The following is a 16110-nucleotide window of genomic DNA, read 5'->3' as shown; positions in this document are numbered from 1 at the left end:
TTCAATCAATGTAATCAGTATCATAACATTAAAAGAGAAGCTAAGAGAAAGAAGCAAAGTTAGAATGAGTTTCAAAAATGATGATAAATAGCAAAATCTTTTACATTTTCCTTTTGAAATTTATTTATTTTTTATTTGTTGTAGCAGTTCGTGATGCATTGCCATCATCATATAATGCCACAACATGCAGTAAAAATTAGTAAATACATTATTATTAAATTATAAACTATCAACTTATTTAAAAACTTACGGTTAGAGAAAGAGAAAACTTTATTTATATTAGTGTTAATTACATTTTTGATCTCCGAAAGTATGAGTCCAGTGTCATTTTAGTCCCAATATTTAATTGTGTCAATTTGATCCCTAATGTTTAAAAATATTTCAATTTGATCGCCAATGTTTAAATTGTATTAATCTGATCCCCAATAAATAAAAATTGTTTCACTACATGGGGGACTAGATTGACATAATTTAAACATTTAAGACCAAATTGACACAAGGCTCATACTTTGGGGACTAAAAAAGTAATTAACCCTTTATATTATATTCTCAACACGCTTCTTCACATGTAGCCGGGCAAGAATTTTTCAATTATTGTGTAGGCAGTGAGATTCGAACACAAAACCTATATTTATTGCTTGCTTACATAACTTAAACTGTTAGAGAGAAAGAGACAACTTTATTATTATATTATGTTATATTATATTCTCAACATGTACAAAGCATTCTCACATCGCTACCTCTGCCAACTTTTGGAGACATAAATGGCGCTTTCTCAAAATTAAACTTTTAGGGTTCCAAATTTGTTACCGATTGTATTATGAGTATTGGTCAATAAATTTTTAAATAATTATATATTCTTTATGATATACATTTTCATAAAGAATGTATAATTATATTAATTTTTCTAACAAATACTCCTAAAACAGTCGTTGACAACATCCTTTACCTCATGCGTGCGGAGCGATACAATTAACAGTTGAGGCGGTAATATGGGTAGCGCCTTCATCCTCATAGACACACTTTTTGCCGCCTGTGGCAATGGTACATTTGGATATGGTGACGAGATTGGATTTGCTTATATGGATCCCATCGGTGCTTGGACTATTTTTAGGTGCAGTTATGTGGAGGTTTTGGAGTGTGAGGTTGTGGCTGCCACTAATTTTTAATTCGAATCCATTACGACTCACCATATTAACTCCTTGGACAATGGAGTTGTTTACTTTGTCAAATTCCATGAACTGCATCAAAACAATAATTTAACATGTTTTTGTTAGTATTAAATTCAATCCATGCTCTTTCATGAATAAATCTGTAGACGCATGGTTTTAACTGATTTGTCTTTTTACAAAAAATATATATATACAAAATAAAAAAAAATAATGATGCCTATTTTCAAAAAACACTTGATGTTCATTTTTTTTAAAAAAATATGAATATAATAAAAATATGTAGTTAAAATCATTTGACTAATCTAATTTTTTAATAAATGATTCAAATCATTAAAGTGTAACCCCTATAAAGCCTTCCAAATCCAACTAGACAGAACTAGATATCTACAACTAGAAAGATGCTAATTCGACTTTTTATGTGCAGGGTCGGCCCTGGCATAGGCCCACCAGGTTATGACTTAGGGCCCCTCAAAATAAACCTAAAAAATGTTTCAAGTTCAAAAATAAAAATAAAAAAAGACCTAAATTAACTTAAAATAAATTGATCCATTAAAAAATTAAAAAGATCCATTCAAAATTAATTAGTTGATTATTGATTTTGGGCCTTGGAAATCTTAGGATTGCGCCTGTTTATGTGTACACATGTCGATTGTGTGAATCCATGTAGAAGGTGAAAAACTTATTTGGAGAAATTATTTTGGATGATATATATATATACTTACATGTCGGGAAGACGTAGGGGGGCCCTTAAAAGTTGCACCACCTTTAAGTACTAAACCATCAAGGTTTTCAAAGCGGAGCCAATGAGAATTGGGGTACTCACTGGTATCAGGGTTAGCCAATATGGTACCTTGAACTTCAAGAGTAATAGGTTTTGAGTGATTGCATGGTCCCCAGAAGATTGCTTCACCTGACATATATGTCCCTCGTGGAATTAGAACATGTGATGGCCCCATTGATTTGCATGCTGCTATCCATGTTTGCACAAAAGCCTGAATCCACATTATTGAGGTTTTTTATTTGTTATATACATAAAAAATAATATATATATATATATATATAAATCATAGAAAAAAAATTACAAATAAATAAATCAGAATTTGACTCTTCTAATAAAATAAATTCTAAAATTTTAATTTTATCAATTTAAAAAATCTTAATCTTTTGATTTATTTTAATCATTAAACCGACATGAAAAAAATATTTTAGTCATTAAACATGTACCTAAGTTTATACAATACTTCTTTTTTGTTGAGTTTAATTATTAAAATACCTATTTTTCTGTCAAATTTACTAAATGGAAATAGGTAGATGGTTTGGATTGAAAATAAATAAATGAATTAGTATTTAAATTGACAAAATTAAAAATTTAGAATTTATTTTGTTACAAAAATTAAATCTTGATATATATATATTTTTAATTTTCTCTAAATTATATACCAAAATTTTATTATATAAATAAAATAAAATAGACAATACATGTGAGATTATTAAATTTCACTTTAGTTCTTATTGTTTTAATTTGAACAATTTAGTTCCGGTATTTTAAATCCAATTTCAATTTGGTTTTTTTGTTAATTTTATTTACAAGTACACCTTAGAATTATTTTTTTTTATTAGCAAAAAAGTAATATTTTATTAGATAAATAAAACATTACAAGACAGAGAGAGAAGCAAGAAAAAGAATCAATTTGGAAAAGCCAAATTGACTCCAATTCGATACAATACTTGGTTGGCAAGAAGTCAACTAACATAACCCAACACAAGTGTAGTTTCTTTCATCCTAAAATTGTTTAAGTTCTCTAAAAAGTACTTTGAGAACATTGATCTTTCATTTTGAACTATTTCTTCAAACTTTCATTTTTTGTTGTTGTAATTTCCGCACTTATTACTCCTTGGTACACTTTCATCTCTACAACGAGTAACCCAAGCTTGAAAATTTCACCCTTTTGCAAAACATCTTTTTGGATTTTACTTTACTCTCGACACCTTAATAAAATAGAAATATTGAATTTTGCAAACTCATCAAACTCTTCCTTCCTACATGAGTTGAACTTTGCAGACCCACCCAACTCTTTTTTTTGTACATTTGCAGACCCACCCAACTCTTTTTTTGTACATGTGTTATCTTCCAAATCTTTTATCAAAGATAAACCTTTGCAAACACCACCTACCTTCTTTTCAACCTCACCATTAGAGTAACTCTCTAAAACCAACACCTTAAATTGATTGTCCAAATCTAAAATTTTGGGTTTCTCCTCCTATTTGAAAGATCTAATATGTGATGGTCTTCTTTAAAAAAACGAATTTATGTCCTTTGATTTTACCACTTTATTTGTAGAAGGAATAATATTAGAAGAAAAAAGAAAACTGTGATTGAATAGGTTTTTTTTTTTGCTTATACACCCAAGACTAAATTCTTGTTCTTGGTTGTTCCAAAAAGTTTGGTCTAAACTTACCCCCTACTCCCCTATTGTGAGGCCACCTATTCCTGACACTCACCATTACAAAATTCATATTTCTCACCTTAGAATATTGACAAGTAATGTCATAAAATTACTAATTTTAATTTTCAATTTGAACGAAGAGATCAAAATAAAACTACACGTAGAAAGAGCATCGGATTTCCTTTCTCCAAATCCTTCTTTGCACTTGTCCCACTGCTCTTCCTCTTTCTTACTATTAGATTATGTCTTTTAACTCTTCACATGATCCAATGAAATGACAGGAATTTGGAGACAACATATCCTTGGCTTTGGAAAAGAAAAGACCAAATTGATCATCAACCCCGGTTGGTAGCTCGAAAATCCGTGGGTCGAATGGGTCGAAAAAGCAAAACGACGTCGTTTTGCCTCTTTTTTTTTTTTTTTTGGGGGGGGGGGTCTTCGTCTTCCTATCAGAAGCAGAAAATCAGAGAAGGAGGGGAAGAAAGGAGAAGAAGAAGAAGGGAGGGGGGAGAAGAAGAAGAAGAAGGGTGGAGAAGAAGATCGAGAGGAGGAGGAAGGAGGAAGGAGGAAGGAGGGAGGGGAGGGGGCCATAAAAATCGGCTGGAGGAGGAGGCAGGGCTGCGGCGAGGCTGAAGGACTGGACGAGCTCCTCGCGGCGGAGGCACAGGCGGCGAGGCGACGGCGTCGGCAGAGGCGACGACGTCCTCCTCTCTCCCTCTCTTCTCTGCTCTCCCTCTCTTCTCTCCCTTTTCAAATTTCGGGCCATTCGACCCTTAAATTTTCGAGCTACCACCCAATTTTCATTGATCATGAAACAAAAAGTTTATAAACACAAAAACCAATAACATGAACACAATTCTCTCGCAAAAAAGGAATCCCATACCTATGTGTCGGTACTAATTAAGGTTTGTTTTTAAAAACATGGTTAAAGTAGTTTTTTTGACTTTTTTGAATCACATCTCTTTTTTTTTTTTTTTTTGCATATTTTTTCAAAAAAAAAAAATCATAAAAAGTCGAAAAATCAATTTTAACTTAATTGACAAAACCAACCTAAATACCAAAAATTTACTAATATTATATAAGAGAATTGTGTCCGATTAATGAGAAGTAATTGACTTTGATGGGCTAGAAACTCACCTGGGCACACTCAGTCTGTCCATCTGCCTTAGCACCATACTTTGTAACATCAAAAACTATAGCACCCTGGCCCCCACAAGAAAACAAAGCCAGACCCAAGAAGAAGAAAGCAAACTTGACCTCAAATCTTCCTACGAGGGCCATTGTGGCTTTGAACCTTAGAAATAAAGTCTTCTTTTTTTTTTTTTTGGTTTAGTTAAAAAAGAATTAAAAATCAGAGGCTTGTAAAATGATTTCACCATCCTTAGGTTTATTTTATGACCACTCAATCAATTTGTGGTGGTTGGTTGAGAAGAAAACGCAATAATACTATTTTGGTTGGTTCCCCTATTTTTAAGTGAAGAGTTGCTATATATTACTTTGTTTTTGTTGCGTTTGATGTCACTGATACATAGCAAGATGTTATTTGATTTCATTAATTTGTTAATAATTATTTCTAAACACAAAAATCAATCATAAATGTCTATGTAGTTAGATACAAAACGTAATAAAAATCTGTTGGGGGGTGTTTGGGAAGTTTTTTTTTTTTTTGGTTTTTTTTGGCTAAAAAAACACTAAAAGACAAAATTGGTTAAAAATTAAATTAAAAAAAAACAAATCCAGACAAAATGTCACATTAAACCCATAATCATTTCACTTTTTTTCTCACAAATATCACATCCAACTACAAAAAAACCCAACTATCTTCTCAAACACAAATTTTAACCTCCTAAAATAATCAAAAACTAAAAACACTTATTAAAATAACAACTTTCCAAACAGCCACAATATTACTCTTATGAGTTTTGTGGTCAGTCATCGTGATCAATAATTTAACACTGATTATTTCACTGTATTTGATAACTTAATTTTTTACCGTTAAATTTAAATTTTTTAGTGAAAACCTATTAAGCTCATTTAATAATCACAATTAAAATTTATACTATTTTATATTATAAAACATTGTTAGGCTTTTGAGAGTAAAACTCCTCATTCAATTTTTCTTAGTTTTTTAAAATTAAAAAAATATATATATTATTAAAAATGTTGTGTCATAATAGTGTTGGTCTAAAGATAAAATTTTCTATAATCAACTTCGTTAATTCTGATTTTTTTTTTATTTATTTTTTTTAAGTAACATCAAAATTGATTATTTTTACATTGGTTCAAGTTGAAACGGGCTTCTCATTATAAACAAAATTTTCAAAAAAGTTATCTAAAATTTATTGGGGAAATTGTAAATCAATAGAAAGATTCCAAACAAATTACAAAATCATGAAAAAATTTATTACTTTAATTATTAAGTTTTATCATTAATTTATAATTTTTTTTTTTGATCTTTCCACTTATTTACAATTTCCCCAAATTTATTAAACACCCTATGCACTACTTGTTACCTTTTTGAACACTACACATTATTATTTGTTCACTCTCAAAATTATTTTGCACTTTGCACACCTTGGTGCCACAATCACTTCGATTTATTTTATTTATTTATTACCACTGTGAGCTATTGGTTTTAGCTTCTTCTTTTTTTTTTGTGATCATGAACATCAGCAAAGAAAACAAAGACTAGCTAAAAGCCAAATAGGCGGCTAAACCAGAGGAGGGTTGGAAACCTAGTTTGCAGGGAGCAACCCTTTGTGCATTGCTTTCGCCGTCCAATGTGCTGCTGTGTTAGCCCCTCTCGGACACCAGGAAAACGAAAAGGACCCTTCCCGAGCCAAGCTTCTGATATCATAAATAATGGCAGCAACTTCCCATGGAGGATCAGTCTCAGATACACACAGAAATATGACAGTCTTGTTATCCCCCTCAATTTCAACAGAAGAGAGGTTGTGGGCGCGAGCCGCATAACAAGCCGATCGAATGGCCCATGCTTCCCCAAGGAAGGAAGATGAGATGTTGACTTTTTGAGTAAAACCATCCAGAATTTGGCCAAGAGAATTTCTAAACACAGCTGCCACTACAGCCTTTGCAAAGCCTATACCCAGTGCGACATCACAGTTGATTTTGATGACTCCTGGAGGAGGGGGTTGCCATGCAATGTGAGTATCCGCAAGCAACTCAGGCCTCGAGGAATTGGGGCTAGAAGAGGGAGTCAAGGGGTGTGCTCGGAGCCACCCTTCTGTGTCCGTCTGGAAGCGAAATAAAGTGGATGAGGGTTCTACCACAACATGATTGAAAATATAGTCATTCCTTCCCTTCCAAATTAACCAACCCAACCATTCAAACTGCCCCAGAAGACAAGAAGCAGAGGAGTGAGTCCCCTGTTGAGCTACCAATTCACATGTCCAATGTAACACTGATGAAACCTCCTCAAAATTTATTCTGAAATTCAGCGGGCTCCCAAACCAAACAGCTCACACCCATCCACAGCCAAACAGAAGATGTTCCACTGTTTCTGGGGCTTTCCAACAAATAGGGCATAGGTTCGATTGGGCACACTTACGTCTATAAAGGTTGTCTTTTGTGGCTAAAGAGTTGGTGCAAGCCCGCCACCAAAAGTGGTGAATTTTCGGTGGGACCGGGAGATGCCAAATAATTTTCCACACTCTTTCTGGGACTTGGAAAGATGATGAAGCGCAATAGGCTGCCCTTTTGCATTTCTCCGAGCCCATAACATGATAGCCCGATTTAACAGAGAAAATTCCTTTTGCCTCATTGTGCCAAATGAGATTATCTTCTCTCCCTTCCATTGAAATAGGGATAGACTTGATTGCAGATACCTCCTCTGCCGAAAAGACTCGATTTAGAGTAGGCAAGTTCCACTCTCTCCGACTGTTAATCAAATCCTCAACCCTGTGAAAGTTACACCCCAAAGGTTGAATTGTGCCAATCTTAAACCCAGGAAGCCCAGGGACCCATTTATCAGTCCAGATAGATATGGATGAACCATTATAAACTTACCAACGGATGCCATCGGATAAGAGACTCCTTCCTTGCATTAAGCTAGCCCAGGCCCAAAACACTCTTCGGCCGCTTGAGGCATGCAAAAAATCAGTGTTAAGAGTAATAAATACCCTTCAAAATGCGAGCACAAAAAGAATTGGGATTTTTAAGCAACCGCCATCATTGACGGGCCAAAAGAGCTAAGTTGAAATCATGAAAATCACGAAAGCCCTAGCCTCCTTTAGATTTGGAAAGTGTTAGAACCTCCTATTTTGCCCAGTGAATTCCTTTACTCTCCGAATCCCCTCCCCACCAAAAGTTACGGATATAGGAGTTCAATTTTTTGCAAAAATGTTTGGGAAAAGCAAAGCAGGCCATAGCGTATTATGGGAGAGATTGGGCAACAGCCTTTAGAAGGACTTCGCGACCGGCTAGAGAGAGAAGTTTTGCTTTCCACCCTTGGAGCTTGGATAACATTTTTTCAAGGAGATAGCTATAAGCTTCAGCCTTTGATCTTTCCCAAGAAGATGGCAATCCCAGATAACTAACAGTTGAAGAAGCTTTGGTAATACCAGTTTTTTGACAGATCTCATCTTGAATGTTCTAAGGAACATTTGGAGCAAAGATAATATTGGATTTATCAAAATTGATAATTTGGCCCGAAGCCTCACAATATGTATGGAGAATGGCCAGCAAGTTAGCACTTTCTAGAGGATCCGCTTTAAGAAACAAAAGAACATCATCAGCAAAGAGAAGGTGCGAGAGAGTTGGGCAATGTCTAGCAAGCTTTAATCCGAAAAATTCACGAGATCTCAAACCAACGCTGAGAAGTTTGGAAAGCACATCGAACACCAGAATAAACAGATAGGGTAAAAGAGGATCCCCTTGTCGTAAACCTCGCGACGGAGTTATAGCTACCCGAATAGCCCTATTAACAATGAAAGATTAGTTTGAGAGAGTGAGAGAAGTTATAGAGCGAGAGAGAGACTCTGAAATGTTTTGTATATATGTTAAATTACAAAGGGAATGAAGTCTCTCTTTATAGAGAGAAACATGGGCATTGGATGCCACACTCACCGAAAGCAAAAGCTATACAATTGATTGAGTACCACCGAAAGCAAAAGCTATACATGTGATAATATAAAGCGAAAGCTATGTAACACTATACAAGTAATAATAATAAATTTAAAACTATTCTAACAGCCCCCCGCAAACTCAAGGAGGGAAAGCATCAACCAAGTTGAGTTTGGAAACAAGATCAGTGAAGCGGCCAGGAGGATGAGCCTTAGTGAAGATATCAGCGGGTTGATCGACGGAAGCAATAGGAAGAAGATGAACAGTTCCACAGGTGACATGCTGGCGAATAAAATGACAATCAATTTCAATATGTTTGGTGCGATCATGAAAAACATCATTGTGAGCAATCTGAATGGCACTCTGATTGTCACAGTAGAGAGGAGTAGGAGCAGATGAAGAAACACCCATATCAGCAAGGAGCCAGCGAAGCCAGAGAAGTTCCTGAGTAGTATCAGCAAGAGCTCGGTATTCAGCTTCGGTGCTAGAGCGGGCAGTGAGGGATTGTTTTTTGCTACGCCAAGCAAGAAGAGAATCCCCTAAGAAGAAACAGAATCCCGTGGTGGAGCGTCGATCCGTAGGATCCCCAGCCCAATCAGCATCGGAAAAGGCACGTAGGTCAAGAGAGGAAGAAGCCGAGAAGTGAAGACCATGGAACATAGTGCCTTTGAGGTAGCGAAGGATACGGAGTAGAGCAGTATAGTGGGGAGTGCGAGGAGCCGACATGTACTGACTGACAATGTGAACAGCATAGGCAATGTCAGGACGAGTGACTGTGAGATAGACAAGACTGCCGACGAGCTGGCGATAAAGAGTAGCATCAGAGAGAAGAGTCCCATCGAGAGGAGTGAGACGAATCTGAGGATCAACCGGAGTAGAGGCAGTTTTGCAATCAGTAAGACCAGCTCGAGCCAGAAGATCGGATGCATATTTGGCCTGGGACAAATAGGAACCAGTAGAATCATGAGAGACTTCAAGGCCTAAGAAGTAGTTAAGAGTACCAAGGTCCTTCATCTCAAACTGTTGGTGGAGAAATTGTTTGAGGTGGAGAATACCAGCTTGATCATCACCAGTGATAATCATATCATCCACATACAGAAGAAGAAGAGTAGTACCATGAGAAGTAGTCCGTATAAAAAGAGCAGAGTCATAGGAGCTACAGGTGAATCCGAAGTCATGAATGGTAGAACTGAACTTAGCAAACCAAGCACGAGGCGCTTGCTTGAGACCATAAAGAGCACGCTGTAGTTTGCAAACCTGATGAGGTTGAAAAGTGGACCCAGGTGGAGGTTGCATGTAGACCTCTTCAAGAAGATGACCATTGAGGAAAGCATTTTTGACATCCATCTGAAAGAGCCCCCAGTGGCGAGCAGTAGCAACAGCAAGTAAACTGCGAACAGAGGTAAGCCGAGCAACAGGAGAGAATGTCTCCTCATAATCAATGCCATATTCTTGGTTGAAACCCTTGGCAACAAGACGAGCTTTGTAGCGTTCAATAGAGCCATCAGAATGTGTTTTGATTTTGTAAACCCATTTGCAGCCAATCGCAGTCTTGCCAGGAGGAAGATCAACAAGATCCCAAGTATGAGCTTTGTCCAAGGCATGGAGTTCATCAGTCATAGCTTGCTGCCAAAGAGGATTAGTACAAGCCTCACGATAGGAGGTAGGTTCATAAGTAGAGAAGGCAGCAGATCCAACAATATAATCACGAAGATGGATAGGAGGTTGAGTTACCCGGCGGGGTCGACCCGTAGGAGGATCGGTGGGAGGAAGAGTCGGTGGAGAAGGAGGTAGACCTTCAGGTAGAGCAGGCTGGACAGGATCAGGGGTGAGCAGGGGCGTCTCGATGGAGGAGGAACCTGTATCAAAATCAGCAGAGAAAAGATCGATGGAAGGATTAGTAAACAATGCAGTAGTGGAAAGTCTGGGTAAGTGAAAGGAGGATAGTGAGGAAAACATTTGGTGTTCCCAGAAAACGACATGGCGGGAGATACGAAGACGTTTAGAGAGAGGATCCCAACAGCGAAAGCCTTTATGTTCAATACCATACCCAAGAAAGCAACAAAGACGAGAGCGAGGTTCAAGCTTGGTGTGTTCGTGGGATTGAAGTAGAACAAAACAAGCAGAGCCAAAAACCCGGAGATTGGCGTAAGGAGGGGGAGTGCCATGCAGACGTTCAAAGGGAGTTTGATTATGGATGACAGGGGTAGGAGCACAGTTGATAGTGTAAACAGCAGTGAGGGCAGCTTCCCCCCAAAAGTTTTCAGGACAGGAAGAAGAGAGAAGGAGAGCGCGAGTAGTGTCAAGAATATGCCTATGTTTCCGTTCAGCGCGGCCATTTTGCTGGGACGTGCCAGCACAGGAACGATGAGGCAGTGTACCATGATGCTGAAGAAAGGAAAGGAAATCTGAATCCCGATATTCCATAGCATTGTCAGAGCGAAAAATTTTGATGGTTTTGGAGAATTGGGTGTGAACCATTTGTGCAAATCGATAATAAATGTGTTTAAGTTCAGACCTATTTTTCATGAGAAAAAGCCAAGTAAACCGGGAAAAATCATCAATAAAAACAACAAAATAGCGGGATCCCCCCATAGTAGTAGTAGGGGAGGGCCCCCAAATATCCGAATGTATAAGATCAAAAGGGGCAAGAGAAACAGAAGTACTTTTATTAAATGATAAAGCAGGTTGTTTGGCAAGTTGACAGGGTATACAATCGAAATGATCGGGAATTACATGACCCAACTGTCCACTAGAAACCAAAGACCTTAAACGAGTAACAGAAATATGCCCTAAGCGACAATGCCAAAGATGAAATGGAGATAATAAGGAAGTAGATGTAGGAGCAGCAATCTGAAGAGAGGCAGGAACATGAAGGTGAATGAGTTCATAGAGACGTCCACGCTTACGGCCGATCCCAATAGTCTGCCCTGTCTGAGGGTCCTGTACCAAACAATCAGTAGCAGAAAAGGTGACAGTTAGACCAAGTTCACATAATTGACCAATGGAAATAAGGTTTAAGGTAAGAGCAGGGATATGATAAACGTGAGGTAGAGATAAAGAAGAGGTGGAAACAGTACCAACATGACGAACAGACATGAGGGAACCATCAGCAGTATGTATTGAGGGAATATGAGGAGATGAAGATAAGGAAGAAAAGATAGTAGAACTGGAGGTCATATGATTACAACAGGCAGAGTCAAAATACCAAGAAGAGTTACCTGGGATTACAGACAAAGCAGTAGGAGGAGGTGTACCAGATGAGGAGAGAAGTTGTTTAAGCATGGCCTCTACATCCGTTGGAGAAAAGTGAGGAGTAGATGGAGCAGGTGACTCAGAGAACCCTGCAGAGGGGGCAGTGTCAGTGGGATGAGACTGAGTCCCGGAAGCAGCAGCAGCAGTGTGATAAGACTGATTCCCGGAAGCAGAAGTAGCAGTGTGATGAGACTGGTTGCCAGAACGATGAAAACTTCCCCGGGAAGAGCCACCGCGAGAGGAGTGGCTATTGGAGGATGAGCGGGATGGATTGCGAAAACAATCCTGTTGCAGATGACCAGGACCAAGTTTGTTGCAGTAGCGGCAGGATCTGACAGGGCAATTGACCAGGAGATGGGTTGAAGGAAGGCCCCGATTCTGACAATAGAGGCAAGCAGTTGTCCGCTGGGTAAATGATGGCCGGGACGGAGGAGTGGCAAGAACAGAGTCCACATGATGAGTTTGAAGAGTACCTAGACGAGTCTCCTCTGATAGCAACTCAGAAATGGCTTGTTCAAGAGTGGGCAAGGGATGGCGATGAAGCAGAGAGGCACGTACGGGCTCAAAAGAGGGGGTAAGAGCCATGAGAAATTGCACCAACCTTTGCTGGTTGCGATGGTTAGTAAATAAAACTGCATCTTCGGGGTCATGCCAGGTTGGTTCTGAAAGAGCAAGCTGATCCCAAACAGAGTATATTTGAGAAAGGAAGTCATTAATGGACTGAGTGGATTCTTGGCGCATGCGGTGAAGTTGGTTCTGAAGTTGATATTGATGGGCAAGACCAGTAGTCTGGTATCGTTCTTTCAAAAAATCCCAGATGTCTTTCGCAGGAGTAGTTACAGAGTCAAGCTGAAACCGGCCAAATTGAAGACTGATAGAGGTAACAGAGGTATTACGAAACCAGGTAATGATTTGGTAATTCTTACTGTCCCATTCCTCAAGTCGGTCTTCATATGTAGCAGTATGAACAGGAGTTTCAGTAGTGACACTGTCTTTGACTGGTTTAGTCACATCCCCGGTGACAATTCGCCAGAGCTTCTTCCCTTTAAGAAAGGAAGACATAGCCTGGGCCCACAGAACATAGTTTGAACCATTCAGAATAACGGAAATGGGATGGGAGGTGTCAAGACGATCCATAATACTAGTTAAGTAGGATTAAAGCAGCAGGAAGAGACCTGTAGGAGCAAAATTTGGTAAAACAGAGTGTACCAGTGAGTCCGGAAGGTCGAAAATAGCCAGAAAAGGCTGCTGGACAGAGATGATGTCAGCGATGATGTCAGCGGCGCACGTTAGCAGAGTGCAGGGAGGAGCACGTTAGCAGAAAGGCGGCGGCGCACGGTAGCGAACAGGCGCAGGCGCGGCGCACAATAGCCGTTTTGGCGCACGCGGGTGCAATGTAGTGAAGCGGCGCACGAAAGGCGCACAATAGCAGGCGCGGCGTACGGGAGTGGCAGGGCTGACGTCAGCCGCGGTTGTGTGGGCGCGTGGAGGCGCGTGGCGGAGGTGAGGAGCAACAGATGGCGCGTGCGGGCGCGTGTGAGAGTGGTGGCGGAGCTGGTGACGCGCAGAAGGTAAAGGCGGCGCGTGTGGGCGCGTGGAGGGTGTTCTGAGAACGGGCTAGGTGCCGTTGGAATCGTGAGAAAATTCCGAGCAATTTGATGTATGCCACTGTGTACGGGACTAAACACCAAAATCGAAAATTGCCAGAAATGTAATACTGGGCTCTGATACCATGAAAGATTAGTTTGAGAGAGTGAGAGAAGTTATAGAGCGAGAGAGAGACTCTGAAATGTTTTGTATATATGTTAAATTACAAAGGGAATGAAGTCTCTCTTTATAGAGAGAAACATGGGCATTGGATGCCACACTCACCGAAAGCAAAAGCTATACAATTGATTGAGTACCACCGAAAGCAAAAGCTATACATGTGATAATATAAAGCGAAAGCTATGTAACACTATACAAGTAATAATAATAAATTTAAAACTATTCTAACAAACAACAATTCCAAACCTGACTGCAGTCACACACTTCCTTATCCACTGGATCCATTTAGAGTGAAAACCCATCCTAGCCAATACTGCGAAGAGAAAATCCCACTGAATTCTATCATAGGCCTTATTGAAATCCAACTTAATTGCCATCGCCGGTGTACCCCTCTTCTGGATTTTAAGGGAGTGGAAAGCTTCATGAGCAACTAGAATGTTGTCTTAAATCATTCTTCCTGGAACAAAAGCAGACTGTTGGGGGGAGATTAGTTTTCCCAAGACTTGCTTCAAACGATTGGCCAGAATCTTTGTAATTATCTTCAGGCTGAAGTTGCACAAAACTAATTGGCCGAAGATGCGATAATTTTTCAGAGTGAGGGACTTTTGGGATCAAAACCAAATTTGTTTGGTTCAATTCTTTCAGAAGATAGCCACTGTTGAAGAAGCTCCTGATAGCATTAAAAATCTGAGAGCTCACTATTTCCCAATAAGTATGGTAAAAGAAACTGGGAAATCCGTCCGGCCTGGAGATTTTAATGGACCTAACTGGAACACTGCCTCTTTGATCTCTGTATCCATAACTGATTTGATTAGAAGAGTGTTCATCTCCCTTGAAACCAGAAGCTCCACCACTGATAGAGCTGACTCCATGTCTCTAACTCCAACATCCGAAAACAGATTTTCAAAGTATTCTTGAATATGGCTGTCTATCTCAGAAATAGACTCTACCCACGAACCATCTTCTTTTTGAAGCTTTAGAATTTGATTCCTTTGTCGATGTTGGATAACGGAGTCATGAAAAAAAGAAGAGTTTATGTCCCCATATTGCAACCATCTAATACGGGAACGTTGGTGCAGATACATTTTCTCTCGTTCGAGCAGCACTTCTATCTCTCGCTTAAGTTGGTTCTGAAGATACATATGAGCCTCTGATGGTGGTTGTCCTTGAACCTCATCAAGTCGGAATTTTAGAAGGGATAATTGAAATTTATTATTCCCAAATACTTCACGGCTCCAACTACACAGATCGATCTTACAGGATTTGAGTTTTTGGACAAGTTGGAACATTTGAAACCCGGCAGAAGTATGTGCCCAACAACGTTGGACAATATCACCACACTCGGAATTGGTTGTCCACATTGTTTCGAACTTGAACTGTCTTGGGACATTTTTTAAAGGCAAATCACAACATAATATAACAGGGCAGTGATCAGAACCAATAAAAGATTCATGGAATACCTAGGCATGAGAGTAGAGGACGCGTCATTCCACAGAAGCAACCGCTCGATCTAATCTCTCTCGAACATTGTGTTCCCCTATTTGGTTGTTCGACCAGGTGTATGCAACCCCTTTGAATTCTAGGTCCATTAACTTACATTCAGATATTAATTCTTGAAATTTCTGCACTTGACTCATCCGAACTGCTGTTCTCCCTTGCTTTTCCAAATAGGAGCCTATTTTATTGAAGTCCCCTACACACAGCCAAGGGTATTGATTTCCTTCAGCAATGTTCTTAAACGAATCCCAGAACTCTTTACGCACACTTCGTTGAGATGGAGCATATATGAAGGATGTTGAACACTGAATGGGGCGGTTAGATAAAGTTACAACACACCGAATATGATGCTTGGTCTTCAATCTCACATCTAGCTGGAGGTTGTCATCCCACCATAAAGCTAAGCCGCTTGAATTCTCTATCGGCTCAACATAACAGGAGTGAGCAAAGTTGAGGCGCCGCCTGATTCTCTCTAGTTTGGAGCTTTTATTCTTCGTCTTCATAAGGAAGACTAAGTTGGGGCAATGTGTTAAACATAACCCTCGAAGGTTCTGGACTATCAGGGGTCGTCTCATCCCCTGACAGTTCCAACTTACAATCAGCATCAAGAGTGTGGCTGTTTAGGGCCAGCCACCAAAGCCCGCTCAGTAGAATGATCCCCTTCTGTCCCAGGGTATGTGCTTGGAACTTGTGAACAAAAGTCTGCCAGCTCCATCTGAATTTGCCCCACCTCCACAGGAAAATGGGTTGAGATCTCATCCCCGCATTGAGCCACATCAACTTTGACATCTACCAACTTTCGCTCTCCCGAGCGGCCCATTTTTTCCCCTTTCTTTTTGTTGCTAAAAAGAATCAGACTATTGCCAGTTTTTGGAGAGGGAGAGGAGGTA

The sequence above is a fragment of the Camellia sinensis genome, chromosome 12 (genome assembly GCF_055761805.1).
Source record: "Camellia sinensis isolate YWXY chromosome 12, ASM5576180v1, whole genome shotgun sequence".
Classification (NCBI taxonomy): domain Eukaryota; kingdom Viridiplantae; phylum Streptophyta; class Magnoliopsida; order Ericales; family Theaceae; genus Camellia; species Camellia sinensis.
Note: the sequence above shows the minus strand (reverse complement) of the source record.